Source organism: Scyliorhinus torazame, chromosome 15, assembly GCF_047496885.1.
Source record: "Scyliorhinus torazame isolate Kashiwa2021f chromosome 15, sScyTor2.1, whole genome shotgun sequence".
NCBI lineage: Eukaryota > Metazoa > Chordata > Chondrichthyes > Carcharhiniformes > Scyliorhinidae > Scyliorhinus > Scyliorhinus torazame.
This window is the reverse complement of record NC_092721.1, coordinates 114,387,301-114,401,440: the sequence shown is the minus strand read 5'-3', so window position 1 is coordinate 114,401,440 and position 14,140 is coordinate 114,387,301. Positions and strand designations below refer to the sequence as shown.

The 14,140-nt window shown below is 52.1% G+C and overlaps 1 protein-coding gene across 6 annotated transcripts in view; it reads left to right on the top strand.

Annotated features, from left to right (window-relative positions):
- Positions 1-14,140, top strand: part of LOC140391747 (ubiquitin carboxyl-terminal hydrolase 35-like) — a 189,001-nt gene that overhangs the window by 50,450 nt on the left and 124,411 nt on the right. The gene's annotated exons all lie outside the window — the stretch shown is intronic.

The window sequence follows — 14,140 nt, the reverse complement described above, 5'->3', positions numbered from 1 at the left end:
TTGCCACCGCCTGTAAAACCCCTGCGCAGACCCTCTCAAGGCGAACTTAATCCTCTCCAACTTTATGAACCCAGCCATATCATTTATCCAGGCCTCCAGGCTGGGGGGCTTCGCCTCCTTCCACATTAGCAAGATCCTTCGCCGGGCTACTAGGGACACAAAGGCCAGAATGCCGGCCTCTTTCGCCTCCTGCACTCCCGGTTCGTCCACTACTCCAAATATTGCTAGCCCCGAGCTTGGCTTGACCTGGACTTTCACCACCTGAGATATTGCTCCCGCCACTCCTCTCCAGAACCCCTCCAGTGCCGGGCATGACCAAAACATATGGACATGGTTCGCCGGGCTCCCTGAGCACCTTCCACATCTGTCCTCTACCCCAAAGAACCTACTCAACCTCGTCCCCGCCAAGTGCGCTGTGTGGACCACCTTAAATTATATCAGGCTCCGTCTCCACTGGCCCCAGATCCTTAGAGTTGCGGCCACCACTGGGCTTGTGGTATACTTTGCCGGCGAGAGCGGCAGCGGTGCCATCAACAACGCCCCCAGGCTCGTTCCTTTACAGGACGCCATCTCCATCCTCTTCCATGCCGCCCCCTCTCCCTCCATGACCCACTTGCGGATCATCGCCACATTTGCTGCCCAGTAGTAGCTCCCCAGGTTTGGCAGCGCCAACCCTCCTCGGTCCCTACTGTGTTCCAGGAACCCTCTCCTTACTCTCGGGGTCTTATTTGCCCACACAAACCCCATAATACTCCTGCCTACTCTCTGAAAAAAGGCCTTAGTGATCACGATGGGAAGGCACTGAAACACAAACAGAAACCTCGGAAGGACCACCATTTTGACCGACTGCACTCTACCCGCCAGCGAGAGCGGTAACATGTCCCATCTTTTGAAATCCTCCTCCATTTGCTCCACCAACCTCGTCCGATTCAGTTTATGTAGGGTCCCCCAACTCCTGGCTATCTGGATCCCCAGATACCGAAAGCTCCCCTCCGCCCTCCTCAGCGGTAGGTCCCCTAGCCCTCTTTCTTGGTCCCCCACCTGTAATACAAAGAGCTCACTCTTCCCTACATTGAGCTTATAGCCCGAAAACTCCCCAAACTCCCTTAGACTCTGCATGACCTCCACCCTCCCCTCCACTGGATCCGCCACGTACAGCAACAGGCCATCCGCATATAGCGACACCCGTTGCTCTTCTCCCCCTCGGACCACCCCCTTCCATTTATTAGACTCCCTTGGGAGTAAGGAGTTTTCATTCTACTCCCATGTGCATAAGGCGTACTCCCGGATAGATTTCTTTGTGCTGGACAAAATGCTGCTGGCTGAGGTGGCGGATACTGAATATTCAGCAATTGTGGTGTCAGACCACGCCCCACACTGGATAGACCTCCAAGTGAGCAAGGAAAAGGCCCATCGGCCGCAATGGAGTTTAGATGTTTGGCTGCTAGGGGAGGGCGAGATGTGTGGAGCGGGTGAGGGAGGCCATTCGGGGATACATAAGGATCAATGATACAGGTGGGATCTTGGCACGGGTGCTGTGGGAGGTACTGAAGGCGTTATCAGGTGGGAACTCATTTCGATTTGGGCCCATCAGGAGAAGGCTGAATGGGCAGAGTTGGATAGGCTGGTAGGCAAATTTTTACAGGTGGACAGGAGGTATGCGTAGTCTCCGGATGACAGGCTTCTGAAGGAGTGTAGAGATTGCAAATGGGCTCCTGTTCACAGGTAAAGCGGAGGGGCAGCTGAGGAGGGTAAAGGGGCGGTGTATGAATATGGGGGAAAAAGCCAGCAAGGTGTTGGGGCATCAGCTGAGGGAGCAGGAGACGGCGAGAGAAATTGGGAAAGTAAAGGATACAGGGGGGGAAGGTGGTTGTGGATCCGGCGGGGGTGAATGGTGTGTTTCTGGAATTTTATAGTAGACTATACAAATCTGAACCCCCCAGCCGGGGAGGAGGGTATGAGGCGATTTTTGGTGGGGCACTGGATTCCCAAGGATAGATGAGAAGTTGGTGGAAGGCTTGGGAGGCCCACTCGGGCTTGGGGAGATTATAGATGGATTGGGGGGGATGCAATCGGGTAAGGCTCTGGGACCTGATGGATACCTGGTTGAGTTCTAAAAAATGTTTTCTGGGCTGCTGGTGCGGCTCCTGGTAAAGGCTTTTCATGATCCAAGGAGCTCGGTGTGCTCACCCCAATGTTATCGCAGGCATCGATTTCCCTTATTCTGAAGTGGGATAAGGATCCAGAGAACTGGATCGTATTGGCAGATCTCTCTTTTAAATGTGGATGCAAAATTGTTGGCAAAGATCTTGGTCACGCGCATAGAGGATTGTGTCCTGGAGGTGATAGGGGAGGACCAGACGGGGTTTGTGAAGGGATGTCACCTGACGTCCAAAATTTGATGGCTCTTTAATGTGATAATGATGCCAGCAGAGGGGCGTGAGGTTGAGGTGGTGATAGCCATGGACGCAGAAAAGTCCTTTGATTAGGTAGAGTGAAGTACCTGTGGGATGTCCTGGGAAGGTTTGGGTTCGGGCAGGGATTCGTTGACTGGGTCCGGCTATTATATCAAGCACCGGTGGCGAATGTAAGGACCAACCGGCTCAGGTCAGAATATTTTGGTTTGTGTAGGGGGACGAGACAGGGACGTCCACTCTCCCCACTACTGTTTGCTCTGGCCATAGAGCCTTTGGCAATGGCGCTTAGGTCATCGAACATCTGGCGGGGGATAGTGTGGGGGGAGTGGAGCACGGGTTCACTCTACGCGAACGACTTGCTCCTCTACATAACAGACCCATTGGGGGGGATGGCTGGGAACATGGAGATATTGGAGGAATTTGGTTGTTTCTCGGGCTACAAATTAAACATGGGTCAGAGTGAGATGTTCATGATCCAGGCACGAGGGCAGGAGAGGAGACTGAGGGAGTGAGTTACCGTTTAAAGTGGTGGGAAGGAGTTTTGGGTACCGGGGGATCCAGGTGGCAAGGGACTGGGGTAAGCTCCATAATTTAAATTTGGGCAGGGTGATTGAGCAAATGAAAGGGGTCTTCTTCAGGTGGGACATGCTCCCGCTGTCATTGGCGGGGAGGGTACAGACTATGAAGATGACAGTCCTCCCGAGATTGCTATTTGTGTTTCAATGTCTTCCAATTTTTATCCCTAACTCATTTTTCGGGACGGTGATTTTGGGTTTTGTGTGGGCCGGTAAGGCCCCGAGGGTGAAGAAGGTCCTTTTGGAACAGGGGTGCGGGATGGGGGGCTTGGCCCTTCCAAATTTGATTATTTATTACTGGGCGGTGAATATCTCCTAGTGGGAGAGGGCCGGTGTGGGAGCGAGTGGAGGTAGCGTCCTGTAAGGCAGTGTTCTTCAAACCTTTTTTCCTGGGACCCATTTTTACCGACCGACCTTCGGGACCCAAGCCGGCCGACCTTCGGGACCCACGCCGGCCGACCTGCGCGACCCACCATTTTCGCTTACCTTGTTTGCTGCTGACAAAAATGGAGGAAATGGTTTTGGGTCCCTTTGGCCCTCGTACATGCTCCTCCAATGGAACCTGTTGGATGAAGGTGAAGCCTTCCGGTGTCAGAAAGTATGGAGTCTCCACCTGTCCAAAGTTCTGCATTTTTTTTTCGTGTAAAATTTTATCAAATAAAACCCCCCCAAACTTGTAAAAAAAAAATTGAATAAAATAAATGAATAAAATGTATTAAACCCCCCGAACTTGTAAAACAATGAGCTGCAACCATAAAAAAAATAAAGCGGCCACACTGCGCATGCGTACCCGATCATCGGCGCGCATGTGCATAGTTTTGCGCATGCACGCCGATGATCTGGCACGCATGTGCAGTGCGGCCGCATTTTGTTTACATGTTCGCGGCCATTTTGAAGGCCACTTGCAGCCGGCGTTATTAACAGCCGGCTGCTGCGGCGGTTGCGCGGAGATTTGCGCGATCGGGAACGCTGCGACGGACGGCTCAGTGACCCAACACCCACCCGCGGGTCGCGCCCCCGGGTTTGACAATGCCTGCTGTAAGGGTACCAGTTTGGAGGCTTTGGTGACGGCACCTCTGCAGTTCTCGCCTGCTCGGTACTCCACAAGCCCAGTGGTGGCGGCAGCCCTGAGGGTGTGTGGGCAATGGAGGGAGCACGTTAGACTGGAGGGAGCTGGTCGGTGTGGTCACCGATCTGTGGTGGTCACCAATCTGTGATAACCATCGTTTTGTTCCAGGAGGGCTAGACTGGGGCTTTCGGAGGTGGCAGTGGGCAGGGATTAAGCGATTTGGTGATCCCTTCATTGAAGAGGGTTTTCCGAGCCTGGAGAGATTATAGGAGGAGTTTGAGATACCGGGTCGGAACGGATTTCAGTACCTACAGGTACGGGACTTTGTCAGGAGGCAGGTTCCAAGCTTCCCTTGCCTCCCTCTAAGGGGACTGCATGATAAGGTGATGTCAAAAACAGGGGTTGGAGAGGGGAGAGTCTCGGAAATATATAAGGAATTGAAGGAGTGGGAAGGGGTCCCAATTGGGGAAGTGGGAGGAAGAGTTGGGAGGGGAGTTGGAAGTCGGACTGTGGGAAAAGGCCTTGAGAGTCAATTCATCCTCGTTGTGTGCCAGGCTTAGCCTGATCCAGTTCAATGTGGTCCATAGGACTCGTATGACTATGGCCTGGATGAGTAGGTTTTTTGAGGCGATGGAGGACAGATGTGGGAGGTGCGGGGGAAGTCCGGTGGACCACGTACACCTGTTTTGGGCGTGTCCGAAGCTGAGGAGATTCTGGCAGGGATTTGTGGACGTCATGTCAGAGGTCCTGGAAGGGAGGGTTACTCCGAGTCCAGAGATGGCAATATTTGGGGTGTCGGAAGATCCGAGGGCCCAGGAGGGGAGAAAGGCCGACGTTTTGGCCTTTGCCTCCCTGGTGGCCCGGAGATGGATTTTGCAGGGATGGAAGGACTTGGTGCCTCAAGTCAGGGATGTGGGCCAGTGACATGGCAGGGTTTCTCAGGCTGGAGAAGATTAAGTTCGCCTTAAGAGGTTCAATTCAGGGGTTCGCTCGGAGGTGGCAGCCGTTCATCGACTTCTTTAAGCAAAACTGACCCATCAGTGGGAGGGGGAAAAAGGGAGGCATGGCATTGTAGAATAAGGATAGGGATTCTAATATATGGGCAGTCAGGAGGTGGGGGGGGGGGGGGGGCGAAGTTGGGTATGTTCTTGTGATGTTGTTGCGTGTGCCGGACAGCTCTATTGTTTAGAATGTTTAAATGTTAAAATTATAAATGCTTCAATAAAATGTTTTCTTAAAAGAAAAATCTAATCCCGAATGGAACACCTGCCCAACCCATCCCTTCCAATTTCCTCCTTTATCTCCTGTTCCCCTCCAATGTGGCCCAATCTTCCTCCCCCAACCTCGGGCTGTCCAGGGATTTCCGCATCTCCTGATCTTCGCCCGGTGGCACCGACCTATGCAAATTTTCATAGAACTCCTCAAAAACACTGTTGATCTGCTTTGGGGCCACCACCAATTTCCCCATCTATCCTGTACCTGGACAATTTCCCTCAACGCCGCCTCCCTCCAAAGTTGGACCCGCCTTCTCCCCATACTCCTAAACTGTTCCCCTTGCCCGCCTCAATTGGCGCACCGCCTTCCCTGTGGATAACCGATTAAAACTAGCCTGCAGCTCCCTCCTATCTAAAAGTGCTGGTCTGCATCCCCCGTATTCTCCTGTCCACCTCCAACATCTCCTCCATCAGCCTTTGCTGCTCCACCCTCCTCTTTATCCACCTTAGCCTTAAACAATATTACCTCCCCCCTCACCACCGCCTTCAAGGCTTCCCATCCCACGGCTTGGGGTCGAATAGGTCCTTTCTCTGTGTTGTGAACATATTGTACTAACCATTCACCACTGTATTACACTATCATGCTGTTGCCCATGTGGGCTCCACCTATGGACCATTGTACGATATTACACAATGTATCATGTTGGTGCCCTTGTGGGCTCCGCCCCTGGCTCTGCCCCCTTGAGGGGAGGTATAAAGAGCAGCAGCCCTGTAGGCGGCCCTTACTAGCAGAGCAGTCGCAGGCAGGCACTGTTCTAGTCCATTAAAGCCACTGTTCACTTCAACTCTCTGTCTCGCGTGAATTGATGGTCGCATCAATTTAATCGACTACAACACCACAATGGAGTCGGCCCTCAAACCTGACCGACTGGAACTCAATCTACAGGCTGCGGAAGCCAAAGGTTTTTTTTCACACTGGCTCTGATGTTTTGAGGCCTACCTCGCCGCCTCCTCCTCACCTTGCATCACCGACGATCAGAAGCTGAGCCTCCTCCACGCCAGGGTGAGCCATCGAATTTCTGTACAACTCGAGGAAGACTCCACATACGTGGATGCCTTCGCGATGCTGATGCGCCTATACGTAAGGCCGGTGAACGAGATGTACATGTGGTATCTCCTCACCACTTGCCGCCAACGCCCCGGGGAATCGCTGGAGGAGTATCTACGCGACCTCAAAGTCCTCATGCGAAACGGCAACTACCAGGCCGTCACGGCCTCTCAACATATGGAACTCGCCGTGCGTGACACCTACGTGGCTGGGGTCCAGTCCAACTACGTCCGACAGTGCCTGCTCGAGAAAGGCGCCCTCGACCTTGAAGAGACGGTAAAACTGCCACCTCCATAGAAGTAGCGTTTCAACGCCTCAACGCTTCCCTTCCGATCACGCGACCCCCTCGTGGACTGCCGACCAGAGAGTACCACAGGCTTGGGCCGTGCGGCTGCCCGCCCAACCCGGGGGGCTACCCTGCTATTTCTGTCACCAGCACCCCAAGCAGAGTTGCCCGGCTCGAAATGCGAACTGTGGCAAGAAAGGACACTATGCCAAAGTTTGCCTGGCCAGGTCCAAAACCTCCAAGTCGCAGGCCCGACTTTCAGACTCACAGGCCTACAGACCCCGCAGTGTGGCTGCGTGCCTGCCGGCTCCGCCCCCTCCGGACGTGTCATCTGCCTCGTACGACTCACGGGGACCGCCATCTTGGCCACCGTCTCCCACGTGGCCCGCCACGTGTGACTCATGGGGGCCGCCATCTTGGACGCCATTTCCCTCGCCACCCGACACGTGCGACTGACGGGGGCCGCCATCTGTAACGTCGCTTGACGCGTGCCACTGACGGGGGCAGCCATTTTGGGACCACCCCATCACCTCCGACCACGTCGGCTACCCGCAACTCGGTGCGATCATTCTCGACCAGTCACGCCCAAAACACCTCTGGAACGCCATGATGACCGTCCGGGTCAATGGACACGAAACGCCTTGCCTGTTTGACTCCGGGAGTACAGAGAGCTTCATTCACCCAGACACGGTAAGGCGCTGCTCGCTCTAAATCTTCCCTGCACTTCAAACAATCTCCCTCGCTTCTGGATCGCACTCAGTGCAGATCAGGGGATACACTGTCGCAAACCTCGCGTTACAGGGCGCCGAGTACGCCAATTTTAAACTATATGTACTCCCCGATCTCTGCGATCCTCTCCAGTGCAACCTCAGGAGCCTGACCCCGAAGTGCGGCGGGCCCCTACCCCCACTCACCGTATGTAGCCTGGCGACCCTGAAGGTCGACCCTCCCCCGCTCTTCGCAAATCTCACCGCCAACTGTAAGCAGTGGCCACCAGAAGCAGGCGGTACAGCATCCAGGACAGGACTTTTATCAGGTCCGAGGTCCAGTGACTCTTGCGGGAAGGGATCATCAAGGCCAGGAATAGCCCCTGGAGAGCTCAGGTGGTGGATTTCAGGACCAGGGAAAAGAATTGCATGGTTGTAGACTACAGCCAAACCATAAACCGGTACACGCACCTCGATGCGTACCCTCTTCCCCGGATAGCAGACATGGTCAATCAGATCGCACACCACCTGGTATTCTCCACGGTGGATCTGAAGTCTGCATACCACCAGCTCCCAATCCGTCCGGAGGACTGCCACTACACGGCCTTGGAGGCAGACGGCTGCCTCTTCCACTGCCTCCGGGTTCCCTTCGGCGTCACAAACGGGGTCTCGGTCTTCCAAAGAATGATGAACCGAATGGTGGACCAGTGCGAGCTGCGGGCCACATTTCCGTACTTGGACAACATCACCATCTGTGGCCACGACCAGCAGGACCACGACGTCAACCTCCAGAAATTTCTCCAAACTGCCCAAGCCCTCACCCTCGCTTATAACGAGGAGAAATGCGTTTTCCGCACAACCAGACTAGCCATCCTCGGCTACGTCGTGAAAAACGGAGTTCTAGGGCCCGGCCCCGACCGTATGCGCCCCTTTTCTGCAACTCCCCCTCCCCCACTGCCCCAAGGCCCTGAAAAGGTGCCTCGGGTTCTTTTCCTATTACGCCCAGTGGGTCCCTAACTATGCGGACAAAGCCCGCCCACTGATCAAAGCTACCATCTTCCCACTGGCGGCTGAGGCCCGCCAGGCCTTCAGCCTCATCAAGGCAGATATTGCCACAGCCGTGATGCGCACGGTGGACGAGTCCGCCCCCTTCCAGGTGGAGAGCGACGCGTCAGAGGTCGCCCTCGCCTCCACCTTAACCAGGCGGGCAGGCGAGCAGCATTTTTTTCCCGTACCCTCAACGCCTCCGAAATTTGGCACTCCTCAGTCGAAAAAGAAGCCCAAAGCATCGTGGAAGCTGTGCGGCACTGGAGGCACTACCTCGCTGGTAAGAGGTTGACCCTCGTCACCGACCAATGGTTGGTAGTCTTCATGTTTGATAATACACAGCGGGGCAAGATCAAGAACGATAAGATCTTGAGATGGAGGATCGAACTCTCCACCTATAATTACAATATAGTGTATAGTCCTGGGAAGATCAACGAGCCCCCAGATGCCCTGTCCCGCGGTACGTGCGCCAGCGCGCAAGATGACTGACTCCAGGCCATCCACGATGACCTCTGTCACCCGGGGGTCACCCGGCTTCTCCACTTCATCAAGGCCCGCAACCTGCCCTACTCCACCGAGGAGGTCAGGGCCACGGCCAGGGACTGCCAAATCTGCACGGAGTGCAAGCCGCACTTCTGTCGACCAGATAAGGCCCATCTGGTGAAGGCATCCCGGCCCTTTGAGCGCCTCAGTACCGACTTCAAGGGGCCCCTCCCCTCTACCAACCGCAACACGTATTTCCTAAACGTCGTTGACAAATTCTCCTGCTTCCCCTTTGCAATCCCCTGCCCCGACATGACCGCGGCCACTGTCATTAAGGCCCTGCATAATGTCTTCACCTTGTTCGGTTTCCCCACTTATGTCCACAATGACTGGGGCTCCTCGTTTATGAGCGACGAACTGCGTCAGCACCTGCTTGGTAAGGGCATCGCCTCGAGCACGACTACCAGTTACAACCCCTGGGGAAAAGCACAGGTGGAGAGGGAGAACGCGACGGTCTGGAAGACCGTCTTCCTGGCCCTATGGTCTAGTAATCTCCCAGTTTCCCACTGGCAGGAGGTCCTCCCCAAAGCGCACCACTCCATTAGGTCCCTCCTTTGCACGGCCACGAACGAGATCCCTCATGACTGCCTTTTTGTTTTCCCCAGGAAATCCACCTCTGGGGTATCGCTTCCATCCTGGCTGAAGACACCGTGGCCCATCCTACTCCGCAAACACGTAAGGAGCCATAAGTCATACCCCCTGGTCGAGAGGGTCCAGCTCCTTCACACCAGCCCCCAGTACGCATATGTAGAACACCCCGACGGCCGACAGGATACGGTTTCCCTCCGGGTCCTGGCACCTGCATGTTCCACCACCAACTACCCCCCCTAACCTACGCCGACCAGCGCCCCCGCCCCTACATGGCCTCCATACCCCCTCCTATACTCCCTTCCCCCTTCACCAACCCACAGGAATGAAGCTCCAGAAGACACGCTCCCGGAGTCCACGTCTGTGCCCGCACCGGCGAGTTCACCACCCATGCCCGCACCGATGAGTTCAACACCCGGGCCAGCTGCGATACCAGAGCCCCGGTGATTGCAGCGCACGATCAGGGCGCCGGACAGACTGAACCTGTGAACCCTTCACCCCCGCCGGACTTCATTTTTTTAACGGGGTGAATGTGGTGATTGTATTGTACTAACCATTCACCACTGTATTACACTGCATCATGCTGTTGCCCATGTGGAACATAGAACATTACAGCGCAGTGCAGGCCCTTCGGCCCTCGATGTTGTGCCAACCTGTGAAACCACTCTAAAGCCCATTTACACTATTCCCTTATCGTCTATATGTCTATCCAATGACCATTTGAATACCCTTAGTGTTGGTGAGTCCACTACTGTTGCAGGCAGGGCATTCCACACCCTTACAACTCTCTGAGTAAAGAACCTACCTCTGACATCTGTCTTATATCTATCACCCCTCAGTTTAAAGCTATATCCCCACGTGCTAGACATCACCATCCGAGGAAAAAGGCTCTCACTGCCCACCCTATCCAATCCTCTGATCATCTTGTATGCCTCAATTAAGTCACCTCTTAACCTTCTTCTCTCTAACGAAAACAGCCTCAAGTCCCTCAGCCTTCCCTCGTAAGATCTTCCCTCCATACCAGGCAACATTCTGGTAAATCTCCTCTGCACCCTTTCCAATGCTTCCACATCCTTCCTATAATGCGGTGACCAGAATTGCACGCAATACTCCAGATGCGGCCGCACCAGAGTTTTGTACAGCTGCAACATGACCTCATGGCTCCGAAACTCAATCCCTCTACCAATAAAAGCTAACACACGGTACGCCTTCTTAACAACCCTCTCAACCTGGGTGGCAACTTTCCGGGATCTATGTACATGGACACCGAGATCTCTCTGCTCATCCACACTGCCAAGAATCTTACCATTAGCCCAGTACTCTGTCTTCCTGTTATTCCTTCCAAAATGAATCGCCTCACACTTTTCTGCGTTAAAATCTATTTGCCACCTCTCAGCCCAGCACTGCAGCTTATCTATGTTCCTCTGTAACTTGTAACATCCTTCCGCACTGTCCACAACTCCACCGACTTTAGTGTCATCTGCAAACTTACTCACCCATCCTTCTACGCCCTCCTCCAGGTCATTTACAAAAATGACAAACAGCAGTGGCCCCAAAACAGATCCTTGTGGTACACCACTAGTAACTGGACTCCAGTCTGAACACTTCCCATCAACCACCACCCTTTGTCTTCTTCCAGCTAGCCAATTTCTGATCCAAACTGCTAAATCACCATGAATTCCATGCCTCCATATTTTCTGCAGCAGCCTACCGTGGGGAACCTTATCAAATGCTTTACTGAAATCCATATACACCACATCAACTGCTTTACCCTCATCCACCTGTTTGGTCACCTTCTCAAATAACTCAATAAGGTTTGTGAGGCATGACCTACCCTTCACGAAACCGTGTTGACTATCTGAAATCAAATTATTCCTTTCCAGATGATTATACATCCTATCTCTTATAAACCTTTCCAAGATTTTGCCCACAACAGAAGTAAGGCTCACTGGTCTATAGTTACCAGGGTTGTCTCTACTCCCCTTCTTGAACAAGGGGACAACATTTGCTATCCCCCAGTCTTCTGGCACTATTCCTGCAGACAAAGATGACTTAAAGATCGAAGCCAAAGGCTCAGCAATCTCCTCCCTAGCTTCCCAGAGAATCCTAGGATAAATCCCATCCGGCCCAGGGGACTTATCTATTTTCACCCTTTCCAGAATTGTTAACACCACCTCCTTATGAACCTCAAGCCCTTCTAGTCTAGTAGCCTGAATCTCCGTATTCTCCTCGACAACATTGTCTTTTTCCTGTGTGAATATTGACGAAAAATATTCATTTTGCACCTCTCCTATCTCCTCGGACTCCAAGCACAACTTCCCACTACTGTCCTTTACTGGCCCTACTCTTGCCCTAGTCATTCTTTTATTCCTGACATATCTATAGAAAGCTTTAGGGTTATCCTTGATCCTACCTGCCAAAGACTTCTCATGTCCCCTCCTGGCTCTTCGTAGCCCTCTCTTTAGGTCCTTCCTAGCTAACTTGTAACTCTCGAGCGCCCTTACTGAACCTTCATGTCTCATCTTTACATAAGCCTCCTTCTTCCTCTTGACAAGTGTTTCGACTGCTTTAGTAAACCACGGTTCCCTTGCTCGACCACTTCCTCCCTGCCTGACAGGTACATACTTATCAAGGACACGCAGTAGCTGTCCCTTGAACAAGCTCCACATTTCCATTGTGCCCATCCCCTGCAGGTTTCCTCTCCATCCGATGCATCCTAAGACTTGCCTCATCGCATCATAATTGCCTTTCCCCCAGATATAACTCTTGCCCTGCGGTATATACCTATCCCTTTCCATCACTAAAGTAAACGTAATGGAATTGTGGTCACTATCACCAAAGTGCTCACCTATCTCCAAATCTAACACCTGTCCTGGTTCATTACCCAGTACCAAATCCAATACGGCCTCGCCTCTCGTTGGCCTATCTACATACCTTCTCCACGTGTGGGCTCCACCTATGGACCATTGTACGATATTACACAATGTATCATGTTGGTGCCCTTGTGGGCTCCGCTCCCTTGAGGGGAGGTATAAAGAGCAGCTGCCCTGTAGGCTGCCCTCACTAACAGAGCAGTCGCAGGCAGGCACTTCTAGTCGATTAAATCCACTGTTCACTTCAACTCTCTGTCTCGCGTGAATTGATGGTTGCATCACTCTGATAGGTCTTCAACTCCATTCCTCATGCCACGAGCTCATGAGCCTGGAAATCGAGATGATCCTCTCTTGCCCGACCTTTCAAATCAGGCAGGTCAAGATCTGGATAGTACAGGACGGCCACAGGGCCCAGCATCGAAGGTTTGTATGCTGGGGGTGATAGCCAAGGATCAAACTGGGTTCGTGAAGGGGTGACAGTTGCCATCGACAGTGAGGAGGTTGTTGAATGTGGTGATGATGCCCTCGATAGGTCAGGAACGGAGGTGATAATATCTATGGATGTGGAGAAGGTATTTTTAACTGGGTTGAGTGGAAATACCTTTTTGAAGTACCGGGCTGTTTGGTTTGGGGCTGGGTTTTGTTGGTTTGATCAGGATATTGTATAGGACCCTCACGGCGAGTGAACTCACAAAGCGCCAATTTGACACCAAATCATAATTCTCCATCACCTCGACAGCGGCATCAATGCTGTCCGGAACGCAGATACAGTAAACACTGCAGGAGAATACCGTGTGGGGCCCTCTAATGATATGCCAACATTGTTTACTGTACCTGCGTTCTGGAACACATTGATACCGCTGTCGAGGCGACGGAAAATTCGAAAATGGCGCCCGCTGCAATTTCGCCGTTGGAACTGATTCTCCGGCCAGTCTTGTTTCATGACTCTGGCGTCGGCCGGCGGAGAACCCTGACCATGTTCTGTAAATGCAAATATCATTTTTGCCTGCCTGCTTGAGTGGTATTGACAGCTGTTTGTTCATTTTATGTGCTGTTTAATGGGAAATCGTGTGTTTGGGTTAAGAGATACATGTACGCTGTTTTTGTTTAGGTTTGAAGTTTAAAAGTTTAAATATTGTTTTTCCTATTGTTTTAATAAAGTTTTGTTTGTAAAAATAACCAAGCCCTGTTTCTTATGCAATCACTACTGGAGCGAATTGATCTTTCCGTACAGTCTTAAAATTCAAATTAAAGATTGTGGTTCTGGTCCAGTGTATTAACCACTGTTGGGATCTGACCATAACAATATTTTTTAGTACAGATGACTACAGGAAGTAAAATAAGTGCTCAACAACATAACCTACACATAGAACTGAACATTTATTTTGCTTCCCATCCCCCCCACCACCACCTTTCACTATGATAAATTGGGGCAAAAATTATAATTCATTGGTAACCACTTTTTTAGTTTTGTCTGCAATAGTTCTGTAAATCCTGAAAATTTTATGAATGCCGATTAGTTTTGTCTGCCACTGCACAAACGACTAAGGAACGAACCAGACTAAATGTGGATATGCAATATGGTTTAAAGATTTGAACATTTTATGGTGTCATGTCCAGAAGCAAATAAGAGAAGTTTCCTGAATTGTACTTTAACAAAATATATGCTGTGTAATGAATGATAATTGCAGATCCATAAAGTAAAAAGATATT